This window comes from Pleurodeles waltl, chromosome 7 (assembly GCF_031143425.1).
Source record: "Pleurodeles waltl isolate 20211129_DDA chromosome 7, aPleWal1.hap1.20221129, whole genome shotgun sequence".
NCBI classification, from domain to species: Eukaryota; Metazoa; Chordata; class Amphibia; order Caudata; family Salamandridae; genus Pleurodeles; species Pleurodeles waltl.
Genome location: NC_090446.1, coordinates 1,339,325,271 through 1,339,347,547, shown reverse-complemented (window position 1 = coordinate 1,339,347,547; position 22,277 = coordinate 1,339,325,271).

Genomic DNA, 22,277 nt, shown 5'->3' with positions numbered 1-22,277 from the left:
GATCGGTTCGACTGGTCTTTTTTATTAAAAACTTTAGCTTGGCATTGTTTTGGGCCTCATTTCATTTCATTTATCTCTTTGCTATATCAATCCCCAATGGCCTCGATATTGGTGAATAAGAAACTGTCCAGATACTTTGTATTACGTCGTGGCGTTTGTCAAGGGTGTCCACTTTCTCCACTCCTATTTATCCTAGCCCTAGAGCCATTTCTATCCTGTATTAGAAATAACATTAAAATTGAAGGCTTCCAATATGGTGAGAAACATTTAAAATTAACATCATATGCAGATGATATACTTTTATATATTTCAAACCCTAAACTCTCGATTCCCTCTCTACTTCGGGAAATAGAAGACTTTTCTTTGCTTTCAGGTTATAAAATAACTTCGGCTAAAACTGAAATCCCTCCTCAAACAAAATTTTGTTTTAAATCATCGTTCGATATTACTGGTTTTCATTGGAATACTCCCAAGATTAAATATTTAGGTATTTGGTTCACCTCTTCTAGTAAAAAGTCCATTAAATTAAATATTGCTGATGCTTTAGAGAAGGTTGATAGATCCCTTCTGTTATGGAATCCCCTTATTTTTATCATGGTGGGGTCATCTTGACTCTACCAAAATGATGATTTCTCCTAACATTTTATATATCCTATCTATGATTCCGATTCCTTTGCCTGCTACTTTTTTTAAACAACTGGACTCCAGATTGTCTAAATTCCATTGGAATAATAAGAGATCTAGAATTTCTCTTAGTCGCCTGTGGCATTCTAAACAGGAGGGGGAGCCAATTTGTCTGATTTTAGACTGTATCATAAATCAATTTGTTTGCGTCAAGCTTCTAGATGGATCTCCTGGTCAAGTTCTATGTTTACTCCCTTATGGTTGGATATTGAAAGTTCCTTTCTTCTACCTTTTTCTCCTCATGAGGTGGTATCCTTTTCTTGCAATATTTTGCTTATCTCCTACCCACTTCTTAAACATACTTGTGCTCTTCTGCGTTCTCACTATTTACCTCCAATCGTAACTTTTTTGTCTTTTCTGAATTCCAATCTTTTTGCATAATCGTCTCATCACTATCAATAAAAAAACCTTATTTTGAAAATCCTGGTGACAAAGAGGCATAGCGTGGGTCAAAGATTTATTTTCCAATGATACTCCACTTTCATTTTCACAATTCCAACTTCTATTTCATTGTCCTAATTCATTTATGTCTAAATATCTTCTTCTTATTAATGTTATTCTTGATGTACTTTTTTCATTGCCTTCCCTCCCTTCTTCTTCGGAATTACCCTTTTCTTTGTCCCCCGTTATTACCTCATTTTCTAAGGCATCAATTATTTACAAACTTTTTCAATCTCATGTTTTGACGCGGCCTAAGTCTCAAAATGAATCTCAATGGGAATTGGATTTGGGATGTTCCTGGACTATTCCTTACAGGAATTAGATATGGCATAGATCTTATAGAATATCTAGATCAGCTTCTACCACACAGTCACTTTTCTTTTTTTACCACAGACTTTATTTAACCCCTTCTACTATAGCTAAATTTTCTGTATCTTCAACTTCAAATTGTTTGTCTTGCTCAAAGGGTGACCTTATGCATCTCCTCTTTGATTGTCCTCCCACTGTCTCCTTCTGGAGAAACGTTTGACATCGGCTTACCTCCATTTTTCACTTGCAATCCGAATTATCTCCCTCAGTGCTGTTTCTAGGTAGCCTCTCTGCCGACATTGTTTCAGATGATGATAATACAAAGTTGTTGGATCTCATGTTAGCTCTAGCCTTTCAGCAAATTATTCTTAATTGGAAAAATTCATCCAACATTTTCTATAAGGCTTGGTGGTATAATGTCTGCTACTATCACAGACTAGATATTGCTTTTACCTCCTTATGCAGCCCCTGCATAAATAGAGATCTGTCTTGTCTACCTTTGACTGATTATCTGACTACTGTTGCTTGCAATTCTACTAATTGTACATTATCTGAGAATTTTAAGCCCCCATGAATTGTTTGTTATCTCTGTTTTTGATTTAATCTAATTTTAGCTCATTTTATGTTTTACTGAATACCACTGTTATTTAGCTTTTCAATACCCATTGTATCTTTTTTTTTCCCATTGGTCTTGTTCCATTTTTTATGGTTTCCCCCATTTTACACTTTCAAATGATAAACAGCTTTTACAATTCCTTTCAAGTTTATCTCATTATCGTTGTGATAGATATTTTGTACTGATATTATGAGATCTGGTTTTGGTTTTTAATAAAGCTGATTTACCTCAAAGAATTATTGCATTTGAGGAGAGCAGGCTGACATGTCTTTCACCTCCAAAGTCCGTGCCAACTGTCAATAACACAATGGTCATCACATAACATTCTAACAGCGAATCATAATAGGTCATTGTTGTATTGGAGTTGTACTTATTTGCATTAAGGAACTGTAGTTATTGGTATGGGAAATGTTATGCATATACCAGTCGAACCATCCATTGCGGAATCCTTCTATGTCATTGTTATTATATAAAGGTGTAGTTTCTAGAATGCTGGCATAGTGGTCTGCCTGCTGTGCAGGCGTGGGTCCTGCACTGGAATAAAGACAAACTTCAAACCACTTTTCAAAGTTTCATAGTTTTCATTAATTGTAGATTCTGCAACACAATTTTGGCGACATTTTACTGCTTGGCTCCACGTGACCCACCGACGCGTAGGAAGAAGAATTTATTGTTTTCCGGTACCAACTGTGCGGCACTTCTTTACTATAGTTGTTCTTTATGGTCTATGGAACTGAAAATCAACAATCAGATTTTATATGGATGGTGGCGTGTGTTTTGGACTGCACTTTCCCTGTTTTGGTGATCACCTTTTCTGTTGGGGTGATCTGCTCGTTCCGCACCGTTGGAAGTTAAACTTTCATGCAACGCACTTACCGGTTATTTGCTTCTGAGCCGGCATCTACTTGGAACTCAGTTCTTCCCAGATGCATATGTTTATCAGGTTTGTGGTATTACTTCTAATTCCCATAGAAAATTACGTTTACACACGTTGTGGCGGTCATCTTAAAGGCTTGGGACACTTGTCATCGTTCTCTTTGTATTCAAAGAGTTCTGCATCGGAAGCAGATCGTTTTGCTGTCACGAAGCACTTTGTTGGGAACACGCAATGACTGGAACACCCTTCAAAATTGGTGCCGGTATCAATATTCTTCAACGGTTTGCATGCGGTGGCTGGTACAATTTCTCAGGGGCTTGTTCAGTTACACAGTAACAAGGACACCCTATTGTCTTCGGTCCTGCACAGTGTCTTCTTTCTCTTAGGACCTGTTATGCGGGGACAGGTACACCATCAATATTCCTCATAGCTGCATGGTGACAGGCACACCTCAAGCTTTATTAGGTACTGTTACATCAACTTTCAGGTTTCTTGATTTTTACTAGGCATTTTATGTTTATACCAACAGATTGTTTATAAAAAAAATGTTTTAAAGATTTATTTAACTTTGAGTAGTATTTGTACTTGAAGTCCAAAGCGTATTGTCATTATATCTATGGCCACCACCTTTCTTACAAAACCACCACCTTTCTTACAAAATCCTGGGAAACCCCCCATGTTATGGAGCAAATTGTTGAGAATTTTTGAAAATTATCTGGTAGCCATTGATGCATCCAAATTTTGGTGGTCATTACGAGTCTGGCGGTCACATGACCACCAGACTCGCAGTGGTGGCCCCACCGCCAACAGGCTGGCAGTGGAACTGCCACATTATGACCGTGGCGGAGCCACTACGGTCAGACCACCAACACCGCCAGGTTGCCGCAAGCCAACAGTCTGGCGGTGCCGGTGGTTTCACATCTTTCAGGGCAGCACTGCTGTAGCGCCACCCTGGGGATTAGGAGTCCTCATCCACCAGCCTTTCCATGGCAGGGGCCCCAATGCACAGCCCCTTCACGCATTCCACTGCCACTGCACAATGGATGCTGCTGCACCCGCTGCACCACCACATTTGCGCTGGCTCCATTAGGAGCTGGCATCAATGTTAGGGCCCTGCGGTGAAGACCTATTAGGGCTGGCGGGGTTCCTGCCGCACAGGCGGTCTAAGGGCGGGAATAGTTTGGCGGGCGGCCTATGTCGCCTGCCAAACTCTTAATGACCTCCATATTGCCAATCGGCGTGCTGCTTTATTATTCAATCATTTAGAGGAAATTGGCCAGGACGTTTTTGACAACCATCCGGTGGTACCACGTCCTTTTGAAGATGACTCACAGGATGTTTATTCTGAAGCTGTGGCATGTATGGGTTAACAGCACGCTGACGAACCTTCAATACTGTAATGCTAGAGAGGCAACATTTCTTTAAAATTAAGCAATTAATAGAAGAGTCAGTTGAAGATTACTTAGTGGTGAAAAGGATTGTAGCTGCAAAATGTCAATTTGGGCCAAATCATGATATCAGTTTTTTTTTAATTGCTGTTATGAGAACATATAAGAGTGTATTTTAACTTTCAAAAATCCATTGTTAGATGAAGTAATGAATACTGCAAATAGCATTGAATATTCATTGACTTCATCCAAAATATTGGCTGAGGATTTCAAAAACAAAGTTACAGTTTCTGCTGTGAATGAAATATAGATAGATGGTGTGAATGCTATAAGTAGTAAGACCTCATTTTTAAAAAGTTCAGAAAGGAAATTTACCAGTACGTGTTACAGATATGGTTCAAAGTATCATATGGGTAATAGTCCTACTTGCCCTGCACAGGGAAAGAAATGCAACAATTGTAAAAAGCAAAAAAAAATATGTGCACCTACAAGGAGTGTAAGTAATTCAATACAGGTTGAAGAGGTAATTAACAATGAAAGTTGTAGCAATGTACTGTTGACTGTAGCTATAATGAAGACTACAACTAAAAAGTATAATGGTCTAATTTGTAATATAGCGATTGGTAATGTGAATTTCAATGTAATGATGGATTCTGGTTTACCAATCACTATCCTGTCCGCTAACATGTTTGAGAAATGGTGGTCCAAAATGTTATTGAAAGAAACCAATGTAAATCCCAACACATTCCTAGGGTATGACATCGTTATGAAAGGATATTTCACTGATATCCTGAATTTTAAGGAAAGGGAGACCTTCACTAAGATATATGTTGCTGTAAACAGAAGAGACATAATGGGGTGGCAGGATTAGGCCTAGTTGGGGATAATTGTGAGACCAGGTTCTGACGAACCAGTGATTCTTGGTGATGCACCTACTTTATCAATAGAACTAACTGAAAATAAAGAAAGTCTTAGCAAGTTAGATTCCGTATTGAATAAGTATGACAAAATGCACAGTGAAAGAGTAGCAACAGTAAAAGGGTTTGCACATGAGATCAAAGTTAAAAATAAATGCTATTCCTGTTATTCAAAAAGTTAGATCATTACCCATATCAGTTAAAAAATACTTGAAATATTTGTTGGACAGAATGGTGTTATTACACATGTGGATTTATCTGAATGGGTTTCAGCAGTAGTCATCGCTCACAAAAGAACTGGTGAAATCCGGTTCTGCATTGATTTGAGAGCTCTCAATCACAATATTTTAGTGGACTGCCATACTATGCCTAGAAGTCATGATATGTTAGCTAACTTAGGCAAGAGTAGACATTTTTCTACAATAGATTTCAGGTTGGCGTACCATCAAATTCCATTGGCCAAAGAGTCACAACCACTTTCAACTTTGTTACTCCTTTTGGAGCATATTTGTACAAGTGGTTGTCATCTGTGGTGAGTGTTTTTCAGAGTTTTATGGACTGTATGTTTGGGGGCTCAGCATTACGATCATTTGGAATGTGTACTATGAAAATTGGAGGAACATGGTGTTACTGTCAATAAGGAAAAGTGCAAATGTTTGGTTAATCAAGTAGACTATCTGGGCCATAATGTATCACATGAAGGCATTAAACACAAAATGTCACTGGTCCATTATCGAAGCTTCTATTACTACTGACAAGGACTCACTTAGGGCATTCTTAGGCTTAAGTGAGTATTACACAAGATTCGTACAGGGGTATGTTTTGATTGTACAGCCACTAAGTTTTATTGAAAAAAGTGTCAGATTTGAGTAGTCAAACAATGCACAGCATGCTTTTGACAAAGTCAAGGATATGATTATTAATGCTTCTGCTATTAAACCATTTCAACAAGGTGTAAAGGGCATGGGGTTGGGAGCTGTGTGGAGTCAAATTGTAGAAGGAAAGGAGCAGATGATAGCCTTTGCTTTTAGGACTCTCAAAGAGGCTGAAAATAAATACTGTACTATTGAGAGGAAAGAAGGCTCTTGCTTGCTCTTGAGCAGTTGAAAAGTTTAAGATGTTCATTTGGGGTACTAGGTTCGATCTGTATATGGATCACAAGCTTCTAATATATATGTTAGGCGTAGTTGCTCTAACAAGGCTTCGTCCAGGCAGATTAGGCTTCTGTCCAGGTTGTTAGACTTCAACTTTGATGTGAAATATGTGGCTGGTGGGAAAAAGTTTATGGCTGATTGCCTTTCGAGATTGCCTGTTCACGAGATGTGTAATAAGAAATGCAAAAACGAAGACTGCGTTAAGGCAGTTTCAGATGCTGTTAAACACTGTAAAATTTCAGAAGAGTGGATAAAGTTGAAAGAAAATGATGACTGTCTGGGGTTGGTAAAGAAGTATATCCTCAATGGTTAGTGCAGTGCTAGAAACATGAGTTCAGACTTGAAGTTGTTTTCTCAGGTGGCTACAGAATTATTGCTAGTGAATGGGATTGTCATGAGACAAGAACATTTTGTATTGAGTCCTTGGCTCATGAGGGGCATTTCGGCAACTGTGAAGAAAATCAAACAAAGTTTATGGTGGCCAGGTATTGATAATCAGGTGAGGTTATACGTGGATAGATGTGCAGAGTGTTTGTGTTCAGACAAGCATTGGAAAATTAATGTGTCTCCTTTATGTCCAGTTGAGTGGCCAAGTGGATCCTGGGAGAATTTTTTTATTGATTTATCTGGCCCATTCAATATGTTGAACAGTGAAAAGAAATACATCATTGCTGTTGTGGACTATTTCTCCAAATCAAATCAAATCAAAAACATTTATAAAGAGCGCTACTCACCCGTGAGGATCTCAAGGCGCTAGGGGGAGGGGGTTACTGCTGCTCGAAGAGCCAGGTCTTGAGTTGCCTCCGGAATGCGAGGTGGTCCTGGGTGGTCCTGAGGTTGGTGGGGAGGGAATTCCATGTCTTGGCCGCCAGGTAGGAGAAGGATTTCCCACCTGCCGTGGTGTGGCGGATGCGAGGGACAGCGGCGAGTGCGAGGTTGGTGGAGCGAAGTTGACGGGTGGGCGTGTAGAAACTGAGGCGACGGTTGAGGTATTCGGGTCCCTTGTTGTGGAGGGCTTTGTGTGCGTGGGTGAGGAGCCGGAAGGTGATCCTTTTGTTGACAGGAAGCCAGAGCAGGTGTCTCAGGTGGGCGGAGATGTGGCTGTTGCGGGGTCTGTCGAGGACGAGGAGGGCGGAGGCGTTTTGTATTCGCTGCAGACGTTTCTGGAGTTTAGCGGTGGTTCCTGCGTATAGGGTGTTACCGAAGTCCAGGCGGCTCGTGATGAGGGCGTGGGTCACAGTCTTTCTGGTGTTGGCGGGGATCCAATGGAAGATCTTTCGGAGCATGCGGAGGGTGAGGAAGCAGGAAGATGATACGGCGTTGACTTGTTTGGTCATGGTGAGAAGTGGGTCCAGGATGAATCCGAGGTTGCGTGCGTGGTCTGAGGGGGTTGGTGCGGTGCCAAGGGCCGTGGGCCACCAGGAGTCGTCCCAGGCGGACGGGGTGTTTCCGAGGATGAGGACTTCCATTTTGTCTGAGTTCAGTTTCAGACGGCTGAGTTTCATCCATTCTGCAACGTCTTTCATTGCATCTTGGAGGTTGGTCTTGGCGCTGGTGGGGTCCTTGGTGAGGGAAAGTATCAGCTGAGTGTCGTCGGCGTAGGAGGTGATGTTGTGTTTGCGTATGATGTCGGCGAGGGGGCTCATGTAGACATTGAAGAGAGTCGGGCTGAGCGAGGAGCCTTGTGGGACGCCGCAGATGATCTCGGTGGGGTCTGAGCGGAACGGTGGGAGGTTGACTCTTTGGGAGCGGTTGGAGAGGAAGGAGGTGATCCAGACCAGGGCCTGTCCTTGGATACCGGTGGAGCGGAGGCGGGATATGGCTATATGTTGCTTTTGTTACAGTTAATGACACATGTGCAATAGTGAGATTTTTGGAAAGATTATTCGAAACTGAAGGTCCACCAAAAGAAATGGTTTCTGATAATGGTACGCAATTTGTGTCTGATGCTATGGGTTCTTTTCTCAGGAAACATGATATCAAGCATCTTAAAGTACCTTTATATAGTCCTTCTTCTAGTGGTCTGGTTGAAAGAGTCAATAGGCTATTGAAAGAAGGGATACAAAGTGCTATTACAAACAATGTAGATGTTGGTGAGTATTTGCATCAGAAAGGTTGGAGCTATAATATTACACCACATAGCACCACTGGAGGTGCTTCATTTGTTCTATTGAGGGGAGGAAACCTAAGTCTGCTCTCAACCCAGCATGGATGGATGAAAAAGTTGGGAGTAAGAGTTTTGAGTTGGATATGCCAAGTGTTAGAGAACACGTAAAAATTAAACAAAAAACTAGCAAGAAATGATTTGATGAAGTGAAACATGTGAAGGACGTAGAAGTGAAACCAGAAGATTGGGTTTTACTTTAAAACAAAACCTGTGAAAGTGGCAAAAGGTCAATCTAAGTATTCAAGAACCACCAGAATCATCATGAGAGTGTCTACACATGTTGTTTTATTGGAGAATAAAGGGTGGTAGAACAAAAATGCTATTGGAAAATTAAAAGACGAACAAGCTAATATAATTCTGAATAGAATGCGTAGTCAGAATTTGGAGGGTGAAGTTGATGGAGACTGGTACCACTTTGGGTCATTATCTGACAATCATATTGAACATGGCAGTGTTGCACATGATAATTCAGAGAGAGGAAGGTTTGGCAGGAGGAGACTTTCAGAAAATTTGGAGCAGTAGCGGGGTCAGGGTTCCTCCTGCTAGATTTGGAGATTACATCACTATTAATGTGTTATTTTTTTGCTTATGGTATAGGGGATGTTGTTGTGTGGGAGTTGTCCGTATTTGTATTTAGAAATTGTTTTTAGGAAATGTTACGCATTTACCAGTCAAACTATCCATTGTGTGGAATCCTTCTATGTCATTGTTATTATATAGAGGTGTAGCTTCTAGAACAGTGATACTCAAAGTATGGCCCGGGGCTGCATGCAGCCCTCCTGACATTTACATGCGGCCCCTAGGTCAACAGCACCACTGTGATGCTGTTTATTCGACTCAACACTGGCACTAAAAATTGTAAAATAAATGGGCAAGTATTTATTTGGAGTATAATTGAAGTTAATAAAAAGGAGTAACTAGGTTGTTCTGGAACTCAACTTTAGAAACAGCTTCATTATTAATGACATCTTGCAGCAAAAATATAAAAGTATTATCTGTGTGAAATTCAAACAGTGCATTTCCTTAACCTGCAGAACTGTTTCACCTTAGTACACAACATTATATCACTGCATTGATAAGTATTTTTTAAAGTCATAGTTTTCAAACATGAATTTAGAAACTTTCATCCCCTTCCATTCCCCACACCCTGACAACAATATGAACTGTGAACTAAAAGGGAAGTCAGTTGTTATGTGAACTCATTGGGAGGGCTGGGTTTCTATAAAACATGAACAACATTATAGTTTATTAAATCAGACACAGAAGGTTTTATACAGCATACATCCTGAAGACATATTTCAAGGTTCTTATATGTGATGATGGAAACCAAAAAAGGGGGTAAAGTAAAATAAAACATTTGCCTAGGATCACACAATTTGGTTAAGTGGAGAAGCCAGGATTTATACCCAAGTTTCTGGTTTCACACTGGGCAATTCAGACGCTAGATGTATATGCTTCACTTGCCCAACACACACTTTACCACTACCACTACCCCTCCCCACCCTACCCCCAGCCCTCCGACCGCCACCATGCTGGCAGCAATGCGGCCCTTGGTCACATCAAAGACAAAACAGTGCGCCCCTTGGAAAAATATTTGTGAGTATCCATGTTCTAGAATGTTGGCGTAGTGGACTCGGTTTGGCTGGTGTGCGGTTGTGAATCCTGTAATGGAGTAAAGACAAACTTCAACCCGCTTTTCCAGGTTTCTTCATTTTCTTTAACTGTAGAGCCTGCGACAGTCATCTGTGACTAACCTACAATAGCGACCATAACCTGGCAACATCACACATCTTCCCTTTTCATTATTAAAATTAATTTGTAATAATTAATAATAAAAAAGGAAAAATACAACAATTATTACAAGGAATCCTTAACAGATATGAGACTAAAAACTATAGAATTAAAATATCTTATGACTCTTATAGGCATAATGGTGTTTGACAACAATGTAAAATCAGTATACTTTTGAACATTAGAAGGAAAGCATTATTTATCCCATCGCAAAATCTTGTAATGTTTTAGGCATAAATATAGCTTTGTCTGAACTTGTCACACTCACTCTTTTGATATAAGGTTCCAGCATTTTCAGAGAAGCATCTCCCTGTTCCTTATCCATGCTATTAGGTTCACTTTTCTGTCTAGGAAGAGGCCTGTTTCTGGCATCTGAAGACATTGTCGGAAAATGAACTGTGCACTCATTTGGTTCAACTTGAACAGGATTGTAACTAGACTCATTATTGCCTTCTTCTTCCCACCACAATGCTCCAGGAGTTTTCAAACTTCCACTAATCTATGACAAAATCTTAATACATATAGAAAGCTTAATAAAATGTCAAACTTTACCATTACTAAGCTTGGCTGAGCAAGAATAAATTGTGCACTCTCAGGAAGATTCAAGAAAATGACTACTACCCTTCTTAACACATTCATCCTGTTACACTCGTATTCAATCTCCCTCTTCAAGAGTGACACTTTTCACGCTATGTATTTTTGTCATAATACATTTTGTAAGTCTGTCATGCCTTTTTCAAATTTGCCTTGACTACTTCTGGTGACCACTGCATTAATGGCAGCTCCAATACAGCGCATGATCACCTTGTTGAATCTCTCAACAGCACCATTACTAGCTGGGTGATACACATATGTATTATTCTCATTAATTACATTTCTTCAAAAGAATTTAGTAAATCTCTCAGCTACAAATTGTGGGCCATTATCACTCAAAATTGACTTACTATTCCTGAGGGAAGGGATTTCATTTTCCAGGAACTTGACAATACTTGCTGCATCTACAAGTTCAAATATCTCCAGTTCAGGCCACTTGGAATACATGTCTAATAGCACAGCAATGTTTTTAGGAACACCATTCTTACCAAACATTGGACCTAGAATAAAAATGGTTAAAACTTCCCAAGGATGTGGAGGTATCTTATTTAGGCCAAGGGGTGGTGTTAAAACTGTGTAAGTCTTATCTGCATTCGCACAATGTTCACAACTCCTCACGTATTTCTCTATACCTATATTAATCCCAGGCCACCAGTAGGAACTCTAACCTCTCTATTTGGACTTAACAATACCCAAATGTCCTTCATGCATTAACTTTAATATTCTTTCATGGAGATTGTGCGGAGGGACAACTCTGTCTCCCCTGAAAAGGAACCCTGAGTGTGAAATAGATAATTACTCCTCAAGGTCCCTATATTTTTTGCATTCTACAGAGATGTTTCCTTTAACAGGCTTCCTTGCAACACATACTTAATCACCCCGTCCCAAATGTTGTCTTTCTCATATTCGTCTTTCCATTCACTTTCAGAAATGGCCCCAGTTTCGCAGTCTACACTGGCTACACACCAATCATCCCACACATTGGCTTCTGTTGCCTCTCCTTGTACAGGTTATCTGCTCAGATAGTAAGCAACCTTATTTTGTATGCCTGGTAAGTACTCCAGGGGAGGGGACTGAGAAAATAGGTAAAACATACAAAATCTTGAGTTTTGAAAAAACAATAGGGGAAAAGTGCTCCAGATAAAAGTGTTTTGATTTTTTCCCTAATGGCATCCACAAATGGATTACTGTACTAAAGTTACCATCTACCCAGCTTTCAGGGACATGCACAGCTGAATCAAAAAACCTAATATTGTACCACAGTTTGGGATTTTTTCTACGAGGTAACCTATTTTCACTTTTTGTGCTCTGAACCTACTTTCAGTTTGTGTTGTAAACCAGGGGAATCCATGCAGATTAGGCGTGGATAGCTTATGTACACAAAAAGTTATGGGGTCCTAAGCGTAAACTACCACAAATACCTAAAGAAAGGCTTAGCATGGTAGGGGTGCAGGGATTAGGCTTAGCAGCAAAGGGGTTAAGAACATCTCAGCAACCAACAGGTAACAAAGCTACAATTTCTATTTATTTAGTAAGTTCAGATAAGAAGGCTGGCCACCAGCCAACATCCGAGTGGTCCTGCTCCAAACACCAACTACCAACTGTGGCAGCTCCATTCCTACCATACAATACAGTCCATTCTTGCTAGCAACCTCACCTACATCATGGTCACCTTCCCAGAAAGAACAGTAGTTGTTGAAATGTTGCTTACCTCCTGTTGCTCAGCCTCAGAGACACAACCTACTTTGATAGCACTCTCACCATTCTTACACACTCACATAAAGTCACCATTTATTTGCACTTCTTACCTTGCACTGGAAAGTTTGCACTATTACCTGTATGGTTGTAAGAACCACACTCTTGAACCACGCAGTGTGGTGCATTTGTGGCGCAAGCCCAAAATGCAACTTATCCTGCAGGAGGATTGCCAGCAGCCAACAGGCAGACCCTTGCCCATCCTTCAGGTATGGAGTCGTGGCTCCTTCCATAGACCGGGATGGGCAGAAGGGCTCACATCCCTATGCTCTCAGGTTTAGACATTAGGTAGAAAATACTAGATCTTATGATGAATTCAGGATGTTAGGTCTGTTTATATGTTTTACTCTAATGGTCACAATCATCATTGTATTATGTTTCATCTTCCTAATAATTGCAGCTCATGCTTTTTTATCACAGACTCAATTGCTTCATTGAATACTGAAACTTACTCTGCATCGCTTTGTCTGCCTTCGCATGTGTGAGACTTTGTGCCACTGAGAGAAATGGGCATGATCTGTTCCACCACAACTTCCCCAAGGAGTTAGTGTCATGTTGCTAGGATGCCACAAATCACCTTTACTATCCTTCGACATGATGACCTAGGAGTCTGCAGCCTGCAGGGATCACTGAGAGCTGGAAGAGGCACCTTCTGTCTGAAGAAAGCATGTAAGGCAATTGGAATGGACAGAAGCTGAGGTCCTGCCATCCTGAGTGGGGTGTTTTTGCAGATAAATGGGGAGTTAGAAGAACCTAGTAGGCTGAGGGTTGTGGGGAGATCTGTAAAACATGCTTACCCAGCAACCAAGGTGAAGACCTACAAGCACTTAAATAACTTATTTAACTTCTTTAATCCAAGCTTACGCATACAAATCAGATAACACCTCACCTAGTACTGCAACAGGATTGTATTGATGATGCAGATCTTTGATCCTAAATGACAAACTACAACAGCAGCAAATTTCGGCTCAGACTGCTGACTCAGCTATTGTTAAATAGTCTGGCTCAAATCATCAACTGCAAACAACCGCTGCTGGTAGAATGGCCGGAAAGTTCACTGTGCTCTCTTTTTTTTCTGCACACAACTAGTTCAAAGGTTATGTACACAGATTTGCTATTTTCCACCCCCACCTGCCCTCTCTGTCACCTCCACTAAACTTCTCAGGCACTTTTACCAGTTTCACAGAGCTTGACAGCTTCCTGGCTGATACAGCACATCAACCTTTTGCATTGTTCACAATCAGGATTCAACTCTTGATCACCTGGCTCAGGCATTACTCTCTGGATATAACTCCTAATTCAAAAGCAAGTTTGACAAACATCCAATTGGACTTTGTTTACTACTTTAAGTGCAGATGCTTTTTCCCCCAAGGTCGATTGTGCAACTAGCTTCACCCTTCTTTCTTAAGGAAAGAGTTTGATGATTAGCAGATATTGATTTGCTGATTAAACTTTCATTTCGGTGTTACATAGTGTTTAACATGTTTCCATTTGTAAAACTTTGTTTGAAATATAGATTTTTTTTTAGCAGTTTAGACTCTATTGCTGTCCAAATAAATGCACGTGCATCACACACATATTGTCCTATATTACATTCTTGCATCTCAAGCCACAAATAACTTTGCAGCAAAATGGTTTACATGTTTTGACTAGACAGGACATAACACACAGTGGTGGCTCTATTGCCATTGTCTGTACCAGAGGCACATCAGAGAATCTGCAACTTTATAGGAGTTCTCAAGTAGCTGTAATTTCTAGTTAAAACAATACATTTTCAAACATGAGCGTATGACTCAGTTCAATGCTCATTTATATTTGCAGACCAACACCATGATCACAGCATGCGCCTGTGTTTTGAGACTATTTTCGAGGTTTGTCTTTGTGAACATATTAGGCACAATGATAGATATCAACTGGAGGCTTTAAGAGTCAGCCATGTGTGAGTTTGTGTTTGAAGATGAGATGGTTTGAGACAAAAGTTTCAGGAAAGGGTTCTGTCTGGAAAAGGACACAAGCAACAGGTGGAATGGACACATTCCATGGTAAGTGTAACACAAGGATCATACATAGTGAGATGTGGAAGGAAAAGCAAGGGATAAGGTGGCTGCTAGGGTGATGAATCTGTGACCAGCGTTAAACTTTTTCTGAGGAAATGTAGTGTCTCTGTTTTGGGATCATTTGTTGAAGCTAGCTCCCTCTTGGGACTCCCACCATTCCAGCTATTTTTCCAAGATGACCGCTATGCTACTTTAATTAATGGTTAGATTTGCATACAACTTGATTGTGTCAGCTTGCACACAGCCCCTGGTATCAATGGTCACTCTTTCAGTAAGCTAATGATCTGTGATGCATCCAGCTACTTCCTGCAGTATAGTCCTTTTTTCAAACATACTACCCCAACACTTCTATCAACTGGCAAAACAAAACCATAGTGAAGGTTAACTTATTATATCTCTTTTTAGCTCTTTGCAGTCAACAGGATGCTTCTGAGGCTGTAAATCAAGGAACAAGGGGTGGGAGTTCACTCTCTAGCTACACATTTGCATCCCTCAAAAGCTTCCTATTGACTGCTGACAAACAGGATACTGCAAGACAAGAATAAGTTGTGGAATAGCTTTGCTGTCTTTGCACTCTAACTGCAAGACCAGCTTAAATGGAGTGATCATTCTGTTGTACGTACACCCTACCTGTGAGATCTGTGTGCCAAGAGGAATGGCTTTCTGGTCTTTAAACTCTACCTCCAAGATGTGTGTGACCTCAGGAAGAGCTCTGCTGTCAAGGTATGTGTGACTTGAGTGATAGAGAGGTCTGCTATTTCAATGACAGGAGCAGATTGCTCTGCTGTCTTAACACCATAACTGCATGACTAGTGTGACCTGAGCAATAGCTCTTCTGACTTTACACCGACATAAAACCACGAGCATGCTACCCATGTGTCAATGCACACTGAAACCCCACTACAAGGTATGAAGCCCTATATAAATCCTACAGTACATTAATACAAGTGGGCAAAAAAAGCCCTCACCCAAAGGGCAAATGTAAGCAGCAGTGTCCAGCAGACTCAATCTAATACTTTGCTGATTGGAGGAGCATTTAGAGAAGCTGAATTGGAGTCTATCTACCTACAACAGGTATGGTATATGTTTTGCTATTATTTTTAGATCATAGACCTCTTTGTAGTGGTGAGAGCAGAGCTATTTGGAGGACAGAGAAGAGAGGGACTGGACAGAGGAGATTGGAATGAAAGTCAACTAATGGAGATATGTATAACTCTGTATTTTGCAAGGTTCACACATTTGAGGACCTGAACAAAAACTGAACCAATGGAGAGACACTAAATCTATGCTACTGAGTGCCCTAGCCGATACAATAGAAACCTTCTTCCTTCTTTCCCAACATTGTCTTTTTACCATGAAATATCATTCCCTACTAACAATGAAAGTTGTCTGAGAGCCAATCTTAAAGGTCAAGATGATGTCTTCTCATGTAACGTGAAAAGAACAGTGTCTCTGGGATCTAAGAAAAAGTTTTGGGCTTTCATGAAGTGGCCAAAATAGAAAGTTAACATGGGGCATGTCAGTTCAATCTTGTGTCATCAGAGCAGCAACCACCCAACACCATCTCTCACGCTTGCATGTGCAGAGAGATAGACTGGCTAGGATTTGAGTCATTATCCTATGATGCCTTATCCACCTTCGGGAGCATTAGAGGGTGCTGGAGTACATCCCTTCTTGAAATATTGGCTTTCTTGACCTATGAGGAGTAGATGAAATCTGGATATTTAGAGATTGTGTTGTTCCTGCCCAGACTGCCAACCATGATTGTTCCTCTGCTTCTTTCTTTACTCAAGTGAGTATTAGGTGCGGGTGGACCTTTGGTTTAATCACAGTGGACACTACTGTTTTCTCCACAGTGATTAAACCCCTCTGACAGCCCTATGGATTAAGGGGCTTCGAAGGCAGAATTTGAGCCTTTGGAGTAAGGGCTCTCCGAGGCAGACCTCTAATTCCACCCTTTTAGATGGGTGAAATTAGAGGTACGTTTTAACTGCCCATCACTGCCAGGAAAACCTTGGAGGTAAAGCAGTGAAAACTGCTGGAGCTCCCTTCCCCATGGGAAAGGACTTTGTTGGTGAGATGAGCATTTTCTACTTTCTTTTCAAAAACAAAAACCCACTCAGGATTTTCTTTTGAAAAGAAAAAAGAAACACGTTTTGTGCAAGGTTCAGTCATGTTGAGGAGATCTGCACCAAACTCCAAAAAGCATTGACTGAAATCAACATGACAGCAGTTCCTGGCAATGTTTTAAGGAATGCCCACCTGCAAGTTCTGATAGCTGTTGGATGCAGTCTCTGTGAACCGTTCTTGTTGGCAGGAAAAGCTGTGAACTAGATTCATTCGAATTTCACAATCAGGGAAGTCATTTCCGCAGGCAGATACTTTTGGCACCTTAACCCACTTAAGATTTCTAAGTTCTCACTAAGGGTCATATGTACGAAAGCTTTTTCCCAGAGACACAGAATGGGTAAAATCCCTTGGTACATCTGGCCCTAAGTCACTTTTCCAGAGCTTGGATTATTGGGGGGCAAGGCTGCAGGGTGTAGCTCAAGAGGGCTTCACAAGGCCAGATACTTTCTCCGTGAGGTCCCACTGAACTGGATTTGCTGCTGTGGTGAACCTCAGCGTGCCAACGACGTTGGGTGGATCAGTTTGGCAGGTTTGCCCCAGTTTTTCAAAGGGCTTGAGGTTCCAAGAGTTTCCATGTCACAGATTTTAATGAGTGGTAGGGAAAGTCCAGTCAGACACAGCCAAGGGTTCCAGGACCTCAGAAACAACACTTGGAGGCAGGACTCATTCCAGCAGAGGCCAACAGCAGGATCCAGGTCAGGTATAGTTGGTACCAGTCAGCTGAGCAGTTGCATGAAAGGCCAATTTTTTGCATCTCTGTAGCTTGAATAGGTCACCTTTCTGACCATAGGACTTCACTTCTTTGTTCTGAATACAATAGAGAGCAGTCCAGTACTTCAGGGCTTTTCTCAAGTCAAAGACAGCAAGCCCGGTCCTCTTCTGTTTTTCCTCAGGTCCAGGAGAGTCATGAAGAGGGTGTGAGAGATGCCACTTTTATGCATGGCACTAGCTTGTGAGAGGCTTCTGGCCCCTCCCCAATCAATACGGTAAAACTAACTAAAGGTAGTCCTACCCACTTCTACAGCAGTTCCTGTGTGTCTTACTGCACACAATGCCACAGCGCCTCAACCCTGAAAATCCAAAATGTTGAAAACCTACTTCCCTTTTGCAGAGCCTGTGGGACCAGGGTAATGAGCATCTCTGCCTTTATGGGCACTCCAAAACCAGGTCTGATGGCACCTCCAGTCCCACTGGGCTTCATGCATGCCTGAAGGGGGAATAGAGGATGTGGCCTACCCAGGTGCCATCTGACACCTGCTTGGGACAGCAAAGGCTTCTTTGAAGTAAATTAAGTTCCTGGCCCCAGGCCAAATGACCATCCTGCCAAAGGAATAAAGATAACTCCCCACACACAGGTCCTGGAAGAAGTTTTCAGGGGTCATTCAGGGCTGGGAAACTTCCTTAATGGATTGCGAACAACGTAGATGTTCACCACGCAAGCAAACCCACGCTTGCCGAACAACACATGGATTTTTATTGGCCTTAACCCGCATGTGCTAAACTATGCATCTGTGTCTTTAAGGCACAAAAAAAGTCATGCGTTGTTCAGGAGAGGGCGCAGTGAGGTAAGTGGTGCTGGGGGTATGGGTGGGGAGTAGATTGTGGGATTGTTTGGGGCGGGTTATTTTTTTTTAAGGGGCGGGAATGGGGGTTTGGGTATTTCTTTTTTTTTAGGGCTTAGGTTGGGGAGGTTCGGCCTATTTTGTTTTTATGGGTGGGAGTGTGGGGGGGGTTTGGGTATTTTTTTTTTAATTATTTAGGGCTTAGCATTGGGGTGGGTAGCTTATTTTTAAAGGGGTGGGGGAAGGTTTAAGGAAGGGTAGGAGGAGGGAGGAGAGAAGAGGAGGAAGGATCTGAACAGGAGGAAGGATCTGGAGAGGACGCGGTGAGGTAAGTGAAGTTGGGGCAGGGTTGGTGGGTAGTTTTTAGCAATGGGGTGGATTTAGGGCTTAGGGTGGGTGGAGGGGTAATTTCATTTTTAGGAGCGGGCTGGGGTGTCGGGATAGTTTTTTTTTAGGGATAAGGGTGGATTGGGACGGTCGGGGTAGTTTACTTATTGGGGAAAGGTTTTAGGGCTCAGGGCAGGTGTGGGGTGTCAGGGTAGTTTAGTGTTTAGGGGCAGAGGCGGGGGTTTGGGCTATCTTTTTTAGGACTTAGGGTGGGTGGGGGGTTCAAGGTAGATTTTTGGGGCTCAGGGTGATTGGGGGGTTGGGGTACATTAGTTTTTGGGGTAGGGCGGGATAGTTTTTGTTTGGGTTCAAGGCGGGTGGGGGGTCGGGGTACTTTAGTTTTATGGGGTGGGGTGGGGTGGGGGCGTGGCAGTTTTTGTTTAAGGTTCAGGACAGGTGGAGGGGTGGGGCATTTTAGTTTTTAGAGGTGGGGTGGAGGGTTGAGATAGTTTATTTTAGGGCTCAGGGCAGGTGGGGGGTTGGGGTAGTTTAGGTATTAGGGGTGGGGGTAGTTTTGCGTCTCAGGGAAGGTAGGGGGTGGTATTACGGAACCACACATGCCGTTTACACATATGCCTTTATTAGGCATGCATTTACAATGAAATTCGTTGTGAAGGCATGCGTGATAAAGGTATGCGCTGAAACAAAGTTGTCGTGGTTCCGACCACATTGTTAACGCACACATTGTTCCGGCATGCATGGTTCCATCATACAACCTTCAGGGCTATTCACCAGCTAGGTGACAGTTCGAAGGCCAATGTAAATTAGTTTTTTAGAAATCCAGGCAAGGAAAAAGTAACTTTGTAGAAGTTATTTTACTTACTATTTAGTCAAATCCAACTTTAGCATTGAGTTGGGCTTTTAATAAATATTAAAAAGAGTTGTTGAATTATTTTTCTAGCTGCTCCCTATCCAGAGATAGCAGAATTAATATGTAATATTGTTTCACTATGGACTAGCCAGCCTTCTTACAAGGAAAATAGCGCCTTTGGGTGCTAGTCACTGTAATGATGTTTGCATTAAATGTCCACATGTTCTACTTTTAAATAACATGCTCCTTGCCTTGTGGGATGCTTGTTGCAGTATCACATAGTGGTGTTATCCATGAGAACATGAATCCTGTGGAGGCAGGACTCAACTGAAAGCTGGAGTTCTCTGATCTCCATCTCTTCCAGATGGCTTCTCCACCACAGCAGTGATGTGTCCATCACCATGGTTAATTCTAGATAGGGGTCAGGAGAGGTGTCTGATGTTGGACCAATTGCAGTTGAACAACCACCACTGCAAATCTTTTGTAGTCTCCTCTGACACTTGGATGGAATCTATTAGGTTCCCCAGGTGCTAGGCCTACTTAGACTTTAGATACCACTACAAAGCCCACCTATGCCATTGGGCATGATCAGCAAACAGGATGCAGGGGGCAAGCAGTCCCCCCAACCTCAGAACAATTCTCACTTACACCAAAGTCAGAGGCCGAAACATTAGGACCCATAGTCCAAATAAAAAGCCTGAAATTGCACCATATCCAGGACTGCTTCCCTTAAGGGGATCTTCTGTAAAGGAGTCAGGTTTTACTTCAGCAGTTTGTCTGAGAATTCTAAAGAAGTCAAGAGATTTGCTTTGGTCTGGAGGCTGTCTGCAATTGACAGTGGCGAGCATGCCTTCAATAGCCAGTTGTCAAGGTTAGGGGAAGACGCACCCCTGCCCTCTACAGAAGGGTAGTAATCACCACCATCACTTTGTGAAACCCGAGGTGTACTAGTGAGCCAAAAAGGGAGCAAAGACAAGTGAAAGTCTTGTTGACCACCTTAAACCCAGGTAGCACCTGTGGAACTGTAGAACAGTGATGTGAAAGTAAGAATCCTGCACATCCAATGGAAATATCCAGTCTCTGAGATCCACAGCAGAAAGAACCTAGGCCAACATAAGCATCTTGAATTGTCCTTACACAGTACGACATTGAGGGAGTAGAGGTGAAAAATAACACGAAGGCCTTAGTCTTTCTTCGGCACAAGGACATCACAGGCATAACAGCCAGTGGAACTCAGAGTGCATCGGGACCAAACATGGAATTGGCAAAGACCTGGAGGCACAGTTATGCCTTTTCACCTTCTCGGAGAACGAGAGTGGTTAAAAGGGGCTGAGCCCCACTTGGACATTTTATGTTTTTTCTTGGTTTTACCCATAGACTTTGTCCACAAAGATGATCTGCTGCAGGAAATACTTCAGGAGCAGGTCCACTTTCTCCACTCTGACATGGAGTGGAACCTGCCTGGAGGCTTCTGGTGCTTCGTGATGTAAAGCTTCACCTCATGCTTGCAAATGGATTTTGGGATCCTCAGGGTGTAGTCGTCACAGGCCTTGGAATTTTGCTCTGAACTGAAACAACAGACACACACCTCGTGGGGATCTGTTGGTGACAGTTTCTACAACGCTTTGATGCGGCAGCCTTAGGGGTGACAGGGTTCCTTGTGCACTGAAAAATTTGAAAGAAAACAAATCATTTCACAGAATGAAGAGAAAGTGGAGCGGGTGTCCAGTTCTGCACCTGATGGCATGGAAAGAAAGGAACTTACATCAGCGGGCCTGGGTGGTGCTTATATGTGGCTGTTCTATTTCTGCCATCTCCTTGAGGTTGCATCCTCCTCTTAGCTGTGGGGGTCCCAATAACTCGAGTCCTCCCACAAACTAGGGTCCTGTGGCACTTGAAGTAAATACTGGGGGATATGCTTCAAGTTTAAGCTCAGTTGACTAAGGTACGAGGATGACAATCCCTCGACTTTTGCTTGTGAAAAATCTATACCGATTGTGCAGACTCTGAGGGCAATTAGAAAGCACTGTAGTTTGTCACGCAGGGGTGAGACAGGAATGCATGCTGGAACCCCATTGAATGGGCCAAGGCTTGAAGACTCTCCTCATCAGATGGGTCTCTTTTCTGATTCGGGCCTCTCCATATCATCCTGGAATCTGGCGGGCATGAAATCCAAACTCAGGGACCCTGACTGGGGTTCCTATAGTGGCAAGTTTACATCTGTGTATTTCAAGAAACCTGGGCAGTTGCTATGGTGTTTAGGAACAGTTTCTCTTCTTATAATATGGCAGCTATATCACTGGGGAAATTGGGATAGGCCTCCGAAGAACTATTGATTCTTGTAAAAAAAAAAAAAAAAAAAAATGTGATCCCTGCAAACATTCACTACTGAAGGTCGATTCACCGGACCTAATGGGGATCTGCCTGAATTTGTCCTCAGGGTTGAATGTAGCACCCTTCAATACATATGCAAGATCAACGCCTACCAACCAGTGCTTAATTTGTAAATAAACAGGTGCCGGTGCTCAAAGCCCTCCTCTTAAACACGCGGCTGCCGCAATTAAATGTGCGAAGTCGGAATACTGAGGCAGCGCAATCCTGAAGCCATTTCGGGCCTCTTCAAGTTTATTTTAAGGT